The sequence below is a fragment of the Vombatus ursinus genome, unplaced genomic scaffold (assembly GCF_900497805.2).
Source record: "Vombatus ursinus unplaced genomic scaffold, bare-nosed wombat genome assembly UNPS02014813.1, whole genome shotgun sequence".
Lineage (NCBI taxonomy): Eukaryota > Metazoa > Chordata > Mammalia > Diprotodontia > Vombatidae > Vombatus > Vombatus ursinus.
In genome coordinates this window covers 31,582,482-31,592,461 of record NW_020954591.1, presented here as the reverse complement: position 1 = coordinate 31,592,461, position 9,980 = coordinate 31,582,482, and the positions used below count along the sequence as shown (strand labels likewise).

Sequence of the window (9,980 nt, the reverse complement as noted above, 5' to 3'; positions counted from 1 at the left end):
TCTCCTAGTAAAGCTTTTGAATCTTCTGTGATCTTTTGGCTCGAACCTCAGAACAGCTTACTGATTACTTGCTGGGATCTGAGCTTGGACCAGATCCCATTTTCCCCAGGCTTGTTTACTCTACAAGGCCTGTAAATCCCCCACTAATCCCTGACAGACCTTTTTTACCTACAATACTCCACTTTCCCTCCAGAAGAAACTGGACAATCATTAAAAAACAGAATAAGGCCATTTCTGGTACAAATCTTCTTAAACTAAATTTATGTATGGTTCCTGCCAATGTTATATATAGTCCTGCTGAGAAGAGCTGTTTTTATGGTCTTATAGAGAAATACGTCAGACAGGCATCAAACAGCTAGTGAATCTGCCCCTTGGGGAAGGTGGACCAGTCAGGATACCTTTTTATTTAAGGTTAAGAAGACAGAAGATGACTGCAACTGGAAACAAATTTAAAGGTGGAAAGACTATTGGGAAAGAGAGTGTTTTTTTTTCTGAAAAGGAAAAAAAATCACATCAGAAATGGAAAAGCACACACACACACACACACACACACACACACACACACACAAAGATGACAATAGGGAGAGTAATGCTAAGACCTAGCTGGAAAATTGAAAAGGATGACATGAAGAAATAGCAAAGGAGTTCTAAGCTTAAATATAGAGAGTTGTGAATTCGAAGTTATAGACATTAAGATTTTTCAGAGAGACAGGAAATAGAAGCACTAGGACAATGATGAGATGCCCTGTAGGTAACACAACACTGGTTAAAAGCAATGTTTAGGGTAAACAAGTCCCCCACCCCTGTCCACATTTAAGAGGAGTCTATGGAGAGAAGATACACTAACACCATTTCTGAACCCCCAGATGACAGATTTTAGGACCAATTTATCAAAGATGATGGGAATGAATTTTTTGGCATTTTATAAAAGTGTAGTTTGCAGGGACAATGGGGTTCTAGTTTTCTCACCCTGCCCCCGTTGACTGCAGAAGCTTTTAAAGGGCATATGTATTTAAAATGTAGTAGGACCCAGAATTGTGTCCACTCTGCCCCTCCTCCTGAGGTGAGTGTTCCATGCTCAATTCAGAATCCCAGTTTCCCTTGGTGTTGGGAGTGGAGACTGATATGCAACTGTGAGCAGAGTAACAAGAGCATGCTCTAGGCAGCTAGTATCGAATCTAGAGAACCGATTGTTAAATTGTGAGTTTGAAGTGTATGTGTGTGTGTGTGTGTGTGTGTGTGTGTGTGTGTGTGTGTGTGTACTCATTTTCATCTTAATAATATGTGTGCTTGAGCCTGGTTCAGTCAAGGTCCCAGTATCCATAGCACTAGATCAGCAAAGTCAATAACTGCCCAGTTAGTCTAAGGAAGCCTGAGTGGTCAAAGATGAGACTGACTCTAACCAGGGCACAGATCATGTGGCACGGCCATCTCCAGAGCTCTCCTGGGCTCAAGGGAAGTAAGGGTTTCTGTCTTCTTCCCACTAAGTGGACAATGCAAGGAAAAGGGTGTTGGGATGACCTCAGTTTTAGAAGGGGAAGCCACACAGATGCTGGAGGGGAAGTGTGGGGAGGGACAGTTTGGGGACTGTTTTCAGTGTCTCTGACTGCCCCTTCCCAGGGAACTAAGGTTCAAGTAAAACTTCTTCTACCCAGGCAGGTCCCCAGGACACAGGATTCATTGGTCCCACATCCTGAAGCTACAGCCAAGGTTTCCTCTGACTTCCTGCCACTACACAGGAATACCAAGTTCTGCACAGCTAGGACTGTGAAGGTGTTATTCTGGCCTGTGACCAGATATCGATCCTGGACTGCACGCACAGCAGCTGGCTGGCTGGTACTGAAGCTGGCCCTTCACAAAGTCTTCTGTGGTGATGGGCAGGCTCCTAAAGCCAGGCTGCCAGATGAGCTGGCACACAAAGGACCAGTCAGGTTGTAACCTGAAATACTTATCTTCTTTTCTTAATGCCACAAAAGAAAGTGGCCATGCCATGTCCCAGGGCACAGATGGGCTTCTGCTCAATGCTGGAGCGCTCCAAAATACAAGTCTAGTACACCCTGTTGGCAAGGTCAGTGAGTGCCTTGGGACAGCTGGGTATGAGCAGGGAATGGTACCTGGCACTGTCAATGGATTCTAGCTTAGTTAGGCTGGCATAGGCTTTCACGTGGAAGTCCTGGACTCAATGCATATTACTCTTGTTCACACACACAAAGTCAATGACTTTCCCCCTTGATGTAGAGAAATTTACTCAAAATATAACCTCATAAATCAGCAAATTTTACCAATCAGGGCTTGGTTTATTACCTTGGTGATTGTGGTGGTAGCTATTGTCGTTCATGCTTAAAGAGGACCAAAATGGCATCACTATGTCGGGGTCAAGGTACAGTCTTTTCAACTGCGGCTGATCAGACCAATACAAGCCTAAAAGGCTCTACCACAGGTTGGGCACAAATAAATCATATGCACATTTGGAGTGGAGATGTCTCTAAATTTGCACATCTTACATTTCTTTTGAACCACTGCAATTCTACTTTGCTCGTAGAGCACAGTAGATGCAGGAACAACATGCTGGGCAGTCCTGTGCCACTGTCTCCCATGTCTCACAATCAATTCCAAAGTTCTTCAGAGAGACCTTGAAAGTGTTGCTGTGTAACTTCTTCTGACTTCTGTATGAGCACTTGCCTTCTGTGAGTTCTCCACAAAATAGTCTTTAAGGCAAATGTATATTTGGCATGCAAACAACATGGCCAGTCCATTGGAATTGCACTCTCTGCAGTAGAGTTTGAATGCTTGACAGTTCAGCTCAAGAAAAGACCCCAGTGTCCAGTATCTTATCTTCCAGATGATCTTCAGAATCTTCCTAAGACAAATTAAATGAAGTGATTCAGTTTCCTGGAATGCCACTGGTATACTGTCCAGGTTTCACAGATATGTGACAATAAGATCAGCACAATGGTTCTGTAGACCTGCAGTTTGGAAGACAGACTAATACTCCTTCTCTACTACACTTTCTTCCAGAGCTTTCCAAACAGTGAACTAACTCTGGCAATGGGTGCATCAACCTTATCATCTATGTGTGCATCCCTTGAAAATATATGGCCAGGGTAAATGTACTTATCCATAGCATTCAATATATCTCCATTTGCTGTAACAAATGGTTTGGTGAATGGATGGTGCAGTGCTGACTGGTGGAGAACCTCTGTTTTCTTGGTGTTAATTGTCAGGCCAAAATTAGCACAAGAAGCAGAGAATCAATCCATACTCTGTCTCATCTTAGCCTCAGAGACTGCGAGTGCATAATTATCTGTGAACAAAAAGTCACACCAATACTCCCACCACTTTAGTGTTGGCTTATAGCCTTTTCAAGTTAAATAATTTGGCATCTGTGAAATAACACCTTGATGCCATTTTCATGCTTGTTGAAGGCATCTGATTTACATTGATGAAAACATGCTAAAAAACATGGGAGCAAACACATAGCTCTGCTTCACTTCATTGGTGACTGGGAGAGTGCAAGAACATTGTCCATTATCCAGAACCCGTGCAAGCATGCTGTCATGAAACTGGCATATCATATTGATGAACTTCTCTGGGCAATCAAATTTTGCTATGATTTTTAAAAGTTATTTCTTCAGTTTTTTAAATTTATGTCATTAAACAAGCATTTCCATAACATTGTAAAACAAAAAAGATTTCATATGAAACCACAAATCCAATATGTACAACTTACTATTCCTTTCAAATAAGCAACGAAGTTACCATGTAGATTTCCTCCCCTCTTTTTTTGCTTCTCTCCGTCATTCGCCCCCTCAGAGATGGCTACAATTAGAAACACACATACACACACACACACACACGCATGTGTATATGCATATAGACATACACATGTATATGCATATGTATGTATATATACACACACGTATATGTATTATGTATATATACATGCACACAAACACATATAGATGGCTACCATTAGACACAAATAGGTGTATATATGTATATGTATGCATGTATGTATGTGTATATGTATGTAGGTATATATATGTGTAGTTATATACATATATACACATGTGTGTATGCATGTATGCATGTGTGTGTATATATATGTAAAATTACTGTATACATCTATTTCTTAGTTCTTTTTCTGGATGCAGGTAGCATCTTTCTTCATATGTTCTTTATAATTAATTTGGGTATTTATAAGTCAAAATGACTTATTCACTCAAAGTCATTATTAAAACAATATTGCTTTTACTCTATATAATATTCTCTTGGTTCTGCTCATTTCACTCTTCATTATTTTGTGCAAGTGTTTCCATGGTTTTCTAAGATCATTGAACTCATCATTTCTTGTAGCACAGCAATATTTCATCACAATCATATACCATAACTTGTTCAGCCATTTCCCGATTGATGGGCATTCTTGTGATTTCCAATTCTTTGTCACCACACAGGGAACTACTATAAACATTTTAGAGTATATAGGTTCTTTTCCTTTTTCCCTAATCATCTTTGCAAGTAGACCAAGTAGTGATATTGCTGGATCAAGGGGCATAGGTAATAAAATAATTCTTTGGGCATAATTCCAAATTGCTCTCCAAAATGGTTAGATCAGTTCACAATTCCACCAACAATGAATCAGTGTCCCAATTTTTTCCATATCCCCTCCATTTGTCATTTTGCTTTTCAGTCATTTTAGCCAATTTGATAGGTATAAAATGATATCTCAAGTTTATTTTAATTAGTATTTGTCTAATCAATAATGATTTAGAGCATTTTTATATGATTTTAAATTGTTTTGACTTCTTCATTAAAAAACTGCCTGTTCATAGCCTTTGACCATTTATAAATTGGGGAATGACACATATTCGTAAAGATTTGACAAAATTCTTTATATAAATGAGACCCTTATCTGAGAAACTGTCTATACATTTTCCCCCAATTTTTTGCTTTCCTTTTGATCTTGACTACATTTGTTTTACTTGTAATCAAAATTATCCATTTTACATCTAACCTTGCTCCCTCTCTCTTGTGTTTGTTTCATCAATTATTTGCGTATCCATAAGTCCAATAAGTAATATGTTCCATGTTTTTCTAATTTTTTTGTGATATCTCTCTTTGTATGTAGGTCATGTATCCATTTCGACCTTATTTTGGTAAATGGTGTGGGATATTGGTCTATACTCAGGTTCTGCCATGCTGCTTTTCAGTTTTCCTAATAATTTTTTTTTTACCAAATAATAAATTCTTATCCCAATAAGTCTTAACATTTGTCAAATACAAGTTATTATATTTATTTACTGCTGAAAATTGTATGTCTACTCTGTTTCATTGATCTACCTTTGTATTTCTTAGCCAGTAACAAATAATTTTGATAATTACTGCCTTAATGGTTAAAGGTATGCTACTGCTAAACCTCCTCCCTTTACATTTTTTTCATTAGTTCTTTTGATATTCTTGACTTTTTATTTTGCCAGATGAATTTTGTTAATTTTTTTTTCTAATTAAGTAATTTTTTGGTAATTTAATTGAAATTGCATTGAAATTATAAATTACTTTAGACAAAATTATTATTTTTATTATATTGTCCCTGCCTACCTGTGAACAATTAATATTTCTCCAATTAGTTAAATCTGATTTTTTTATATAATTTTGTTTGTATAGTTCCTGGGTTTGTTCTGGGAGATGTACTCCCAAAGTATTTTATACTACGTAGAGTTTTCTTTTACTATCTCTTCTTGCAAAGTTTTGTTTGTGGTATATAGGAATGCTGATGATTTATGTGGGTTTAATTTATATCCTGCTTCTTTGCTAAAATCATTGTTTCAACTAACTTTTTTAGTTGAGTCTTTGGGATTTTGCAAATATATTGCCATATTTTCTGCAAAAAGAGATAGTTTTATTGCACTATTCCCTATTCTGATTCTTCTATTTCTTTCTCTTCTCTTATTGTCATTGCTAGGATTTCCAATAAAATATAGAATAATATCAGTGACAGTGAGCATCCTTGATTCACACTTGATCTTACTTGGAAAGCTTCTAGCCTAGCCCCATTATAAATAATGCTTGCTGGTGGTTTTAGATAAATTTTTTTTAATCAATTTAAGGAAAAATACATTTATACAAACACATTTCTGTCAACTTTCTTTTCATAATTTTCTTGGATTGCTTTCATTTTCCTTTCCTAATTTTTCCTTTATTTCTCCTATTTGATTTTTTTTTATTCCTACAAAAGTTGTTCATCTTTTAGGTGTACTGGATTTTATGTTTTCCAAAAGTGTACACATATTCCATGTACCAATGGTGAGTGGAATCATATTTGCAAAAGTTTGTACATGTTTTTGTGTGTTTTGATGTAGGGTAGGATCCCTGCCTGGTACGGTAAGCAGGCCTGGGTTAGATTAGATGAAACAGATAATTTTCAGTGCACTTTATCTAACCCCTTCCTCATGCCAAGAGGTAACCAATATGGTCCTTTAAAAAGGCTGATAAGATACCCAGGGGGCTGTCAAATCTCACTGCTATTTCAGTCCAGTGAGAAGATGACACTAATCCATAGGCAGCTTATGAACAGGGTTGTGACTGCAGCTCCCAGTGTATCCACACCTGCTGCTTTGTCACTTGCCCATCACCATAGGATCTTGAGTATATGGTATAGGTGATGACTTTTGACTCACGCATAAATTGGATTTTAGTAAGTCAGAGTTACACAAAGTCATCAGTCTCACACTCTCCTCCAGGATCATCAGAATCCAGTGGCAAGATAAAAGTCAAGATGAGTAGTGATGGCCCAGGGAGTTATAAGTACCACCTTCCCGTATAGGAATGTAAACAGTTTAACCTTATTAATTCATTTTTGATTTTTCTTTCAAGTTCACCATTTTTATGGTTCTCTTGAGTCTTGTGTTTGAAAGTAATATTTTCTATTCAGTTCTGGTCTTCATATCAGGTATTCTTAAAAGTCTTCTATTTCATTAAAGAACCATTCTTTCCTTGAAGGATTATACTCAGTTTTCCTGGGTTGGTTATTATTGGTTATAACCCTAGCTCCTTTGCCTTCTGGAATATCATATTCTAGCCCTCTAATTTTTTAAAGTGGAAGCTGTTAAATCTTATGTGATCCTCAGTGTGGTTCCATGAGATTGGATTTTTTTTCCTATTGACTATTTACAATATTTTCTTCTTGATCTGGGAGCTCTGGAATTTGGCAATAATATACTTGAGAGCTTTCATCTTGGGAACTCTTTCAGGAGGTGATCAGTTTATTGTTTCAATTTCTATTTGACACTATGGTTCTAGTACAACAGGGGAGTTTCTCTTGATAATTTCTTGATATTTGGTGTCTAGGTTCAGCATAGCTTTCAGGTAGTCCAGTAATTCTTATATTATCTCTCTTCAATCAATTTTCCAGGTCAATTGTTTTTCCAATTATATATATATATATATATGTATATATATTTTCTTCCATTTTTTTCATTCTTTTGACTTTGTTTTATTGTTTCTTGATATCACATAGAGTCATTAGCTTCCATTTGCTAAATTTTAATTTTAAGTAATTATTTTCTTAAGTGAGCTTTTTTACCTCTTTCCATTTGGCTCATTCTATTTTTTAAATTCTTTTCTTCTGTAAATTTTTGTATGTCCTTTTCCATTTGGTCAGTTCCACTTTTTAAGTAGTTCTTCTCTTCAATGCTTTGTGTACCTCTTTCACCATTTAACCAATTCTGTTTTTTACTGGGTTATTTTCTTTGATTTTGGTGCCTCTTTTACCAAGTTGTTGACTCTCTTTTCATAACTTTCTTGTGTCTCTCATTCATTTTCCCCACTTTTCCTCTGTCTCACTTATTGAGTTTTAAAATCACTTTTGAGTTCTTCTGTGAAATCTTGTTCAGCTTGTATCTAATTCACATTTTTTTTTCTTTTAGGCTTTGTTCATAGCTGTTTTGATATCATTATCTCTTCTGAGTTTGTGTCTTGATCTTTCTTGTCACCATAGTTGTTTTTATGGTTGTGTTATTTTTTGTTATTATTGTTTGCTCATGTTACAGCCTATTTCTTGACTTTAAACTTTATGTTAAAGTTGGGCTCTGTTCCTGGGGTACAGAAAGCACTATCCCAGGCTTCAGATTTTTTGTGCTGCTGTTTTCAGAGCTAGTTCTTGGCTCAATAAGGTTTTGGTTCTTCTAAGGTGGCATGGTCTAAAGATAGGTGTGTTCAAGTTTTTTCTAGCCTGTGCTCTGATCTTTATCCAGGAAAAGACCTTCTTCCCTTGTAGCAGCAAGTGCTATTGCCTTTCTTGGCCTGGAACAAGGTCCCCTGGTCTCTTGGTGCTGAAAGAGTTAATGCTCCTTTCTCTCTTGTAACTGAGACTAAGGCCTCTATTACCTTGTGAAGAAGTACAAGTACTCTTTTCCACCCTGGAATTGTGAGCAGCATCCTTGCATCCATGATGCTGCAAGCACTAGTACTTCTCTTCATCCTGGAACTACACTCTGGAACTACATATGGGTAGTACAACAGCGTCCTGCACCCAGTACTAGCAGAGGATCCTCTGTGATCTCTTTCTAACCAATTGTCCCAGCTCCTTACTCTCTGTGGGCTGAGAGCTCCAAAGTTGCTGCTGTGCTATTGCAGCCACCTTGAAGGCTTGCTGTGGTGTTGCCACAGCATGGCCTGCACTGTGCTCCAGACTGATCACCACCTTGTTGTGACAGATCTTTCTTGCTGACCTCCTAAGTTATTTTGACATTACAATTATTTCACCTTGACCTTTTTTTGTCTCTACCACCCCAAAATTTTATTTGGGGCATTATTTTAAAGCTGTTTAGAGGGGAATGTTGGCAGAGGTAAGGTGACTTCCTGCCTCTACTCCTTCATTTTGTCTTCACCCACATATTGAACTTAACAGTGTGTCATGCGTACTTTCCCTCAAGAGAACCAGTTAAACATTTACCAGTATATCTCTGGGTATAAATGAGGTCCTTGAAGCATACCAAGGACTGGGGATCTGCATAAAGATAACAGGTGATAATGGAGACCATGGAAGAAGGGTATTAATACTTTGAGACATAGATGACAAAGAAGGAATGCCTCAGTAGATTGTATAAGGCATCCACAGAACACAGAACAATACAGAAGTTTACCACGTAGATGCAGAAGGGTCTAGCATAGGGAGATTCTTGCAGTGTATGTATAGGTTGGTTGGCTGGTGTTCTTCATTCTCAAAAAGGACTAAAATGACATCACTATGTTAGAGTCAAGTTATAGTGTGTCTGACTGTGGCTGATTAGACCAATATGAGCTCAGAATGCCTACCACAGGTCAGGCACAAATAGTCTATATGAATATTTAGGGTAGATTCTCTAAATTTTCATCTCTCATGTTGCTTTTGGGCTAGTTTAATCCTGCTTTGCTCATAGAGCACAATAACTTCTCTGATAAGGGCACACTATTCTGGGCAACCCTATACCAGTGTCTCCCATGTCATGCAATCAATTCCAAAGTTCTTAAGACTGACCTTGAAAGTGTCTTTGTATCAACTTTTCTGACCATCATGTGAGCATTTGCTCTGTGTGAATTCTCTACAAAATAGTCTTTTAGGTAAGCATATATTTGGTGTTTAAACAATGTGGCCAGACCATCAAAGTAGCACTCTCTACTAATCAATATGGCTCCATCAGTACTGAGTAGTTGAGATGCACCATAAGTCTTTGGCCCATAAATAGTCTTCAGGGCATCAGAAAAGCACTTTAGATTGCTACTATTAGTTTAAAACTGAATTTCACCTTCCTTCTTCTCAAACCAAGAATCCTATTTCACTCTAAGCTTCACTTGTAATTTACTTGTAAATAAACAGAGATGGATGAACTATCCTGCTGGCAAACCCTGTGAAGTTCTCATTTTTCATTTAGCAGCTTTTGAATTTCACCATTATTTTCATCAAACCAGTCTTGATGTTTTTGAGTGTTCTGACCCAGATG

The 9,980-nt window shown here is 37.5% G+C and overlaps 1 pseudogene; it reads right to left on the bottom strand.

Annotated features, from left to right (window-relative positions):
* Nucleotides 1-1,631: 1,631 nt before the first annotated feature.
* LOC114054498 lies at nt 1,632-2,338 on the bottom strand (annotated as a pseudogene).
* Nucleotides 2,339-9,980: the final 7,642 nt, after the last annotated feature.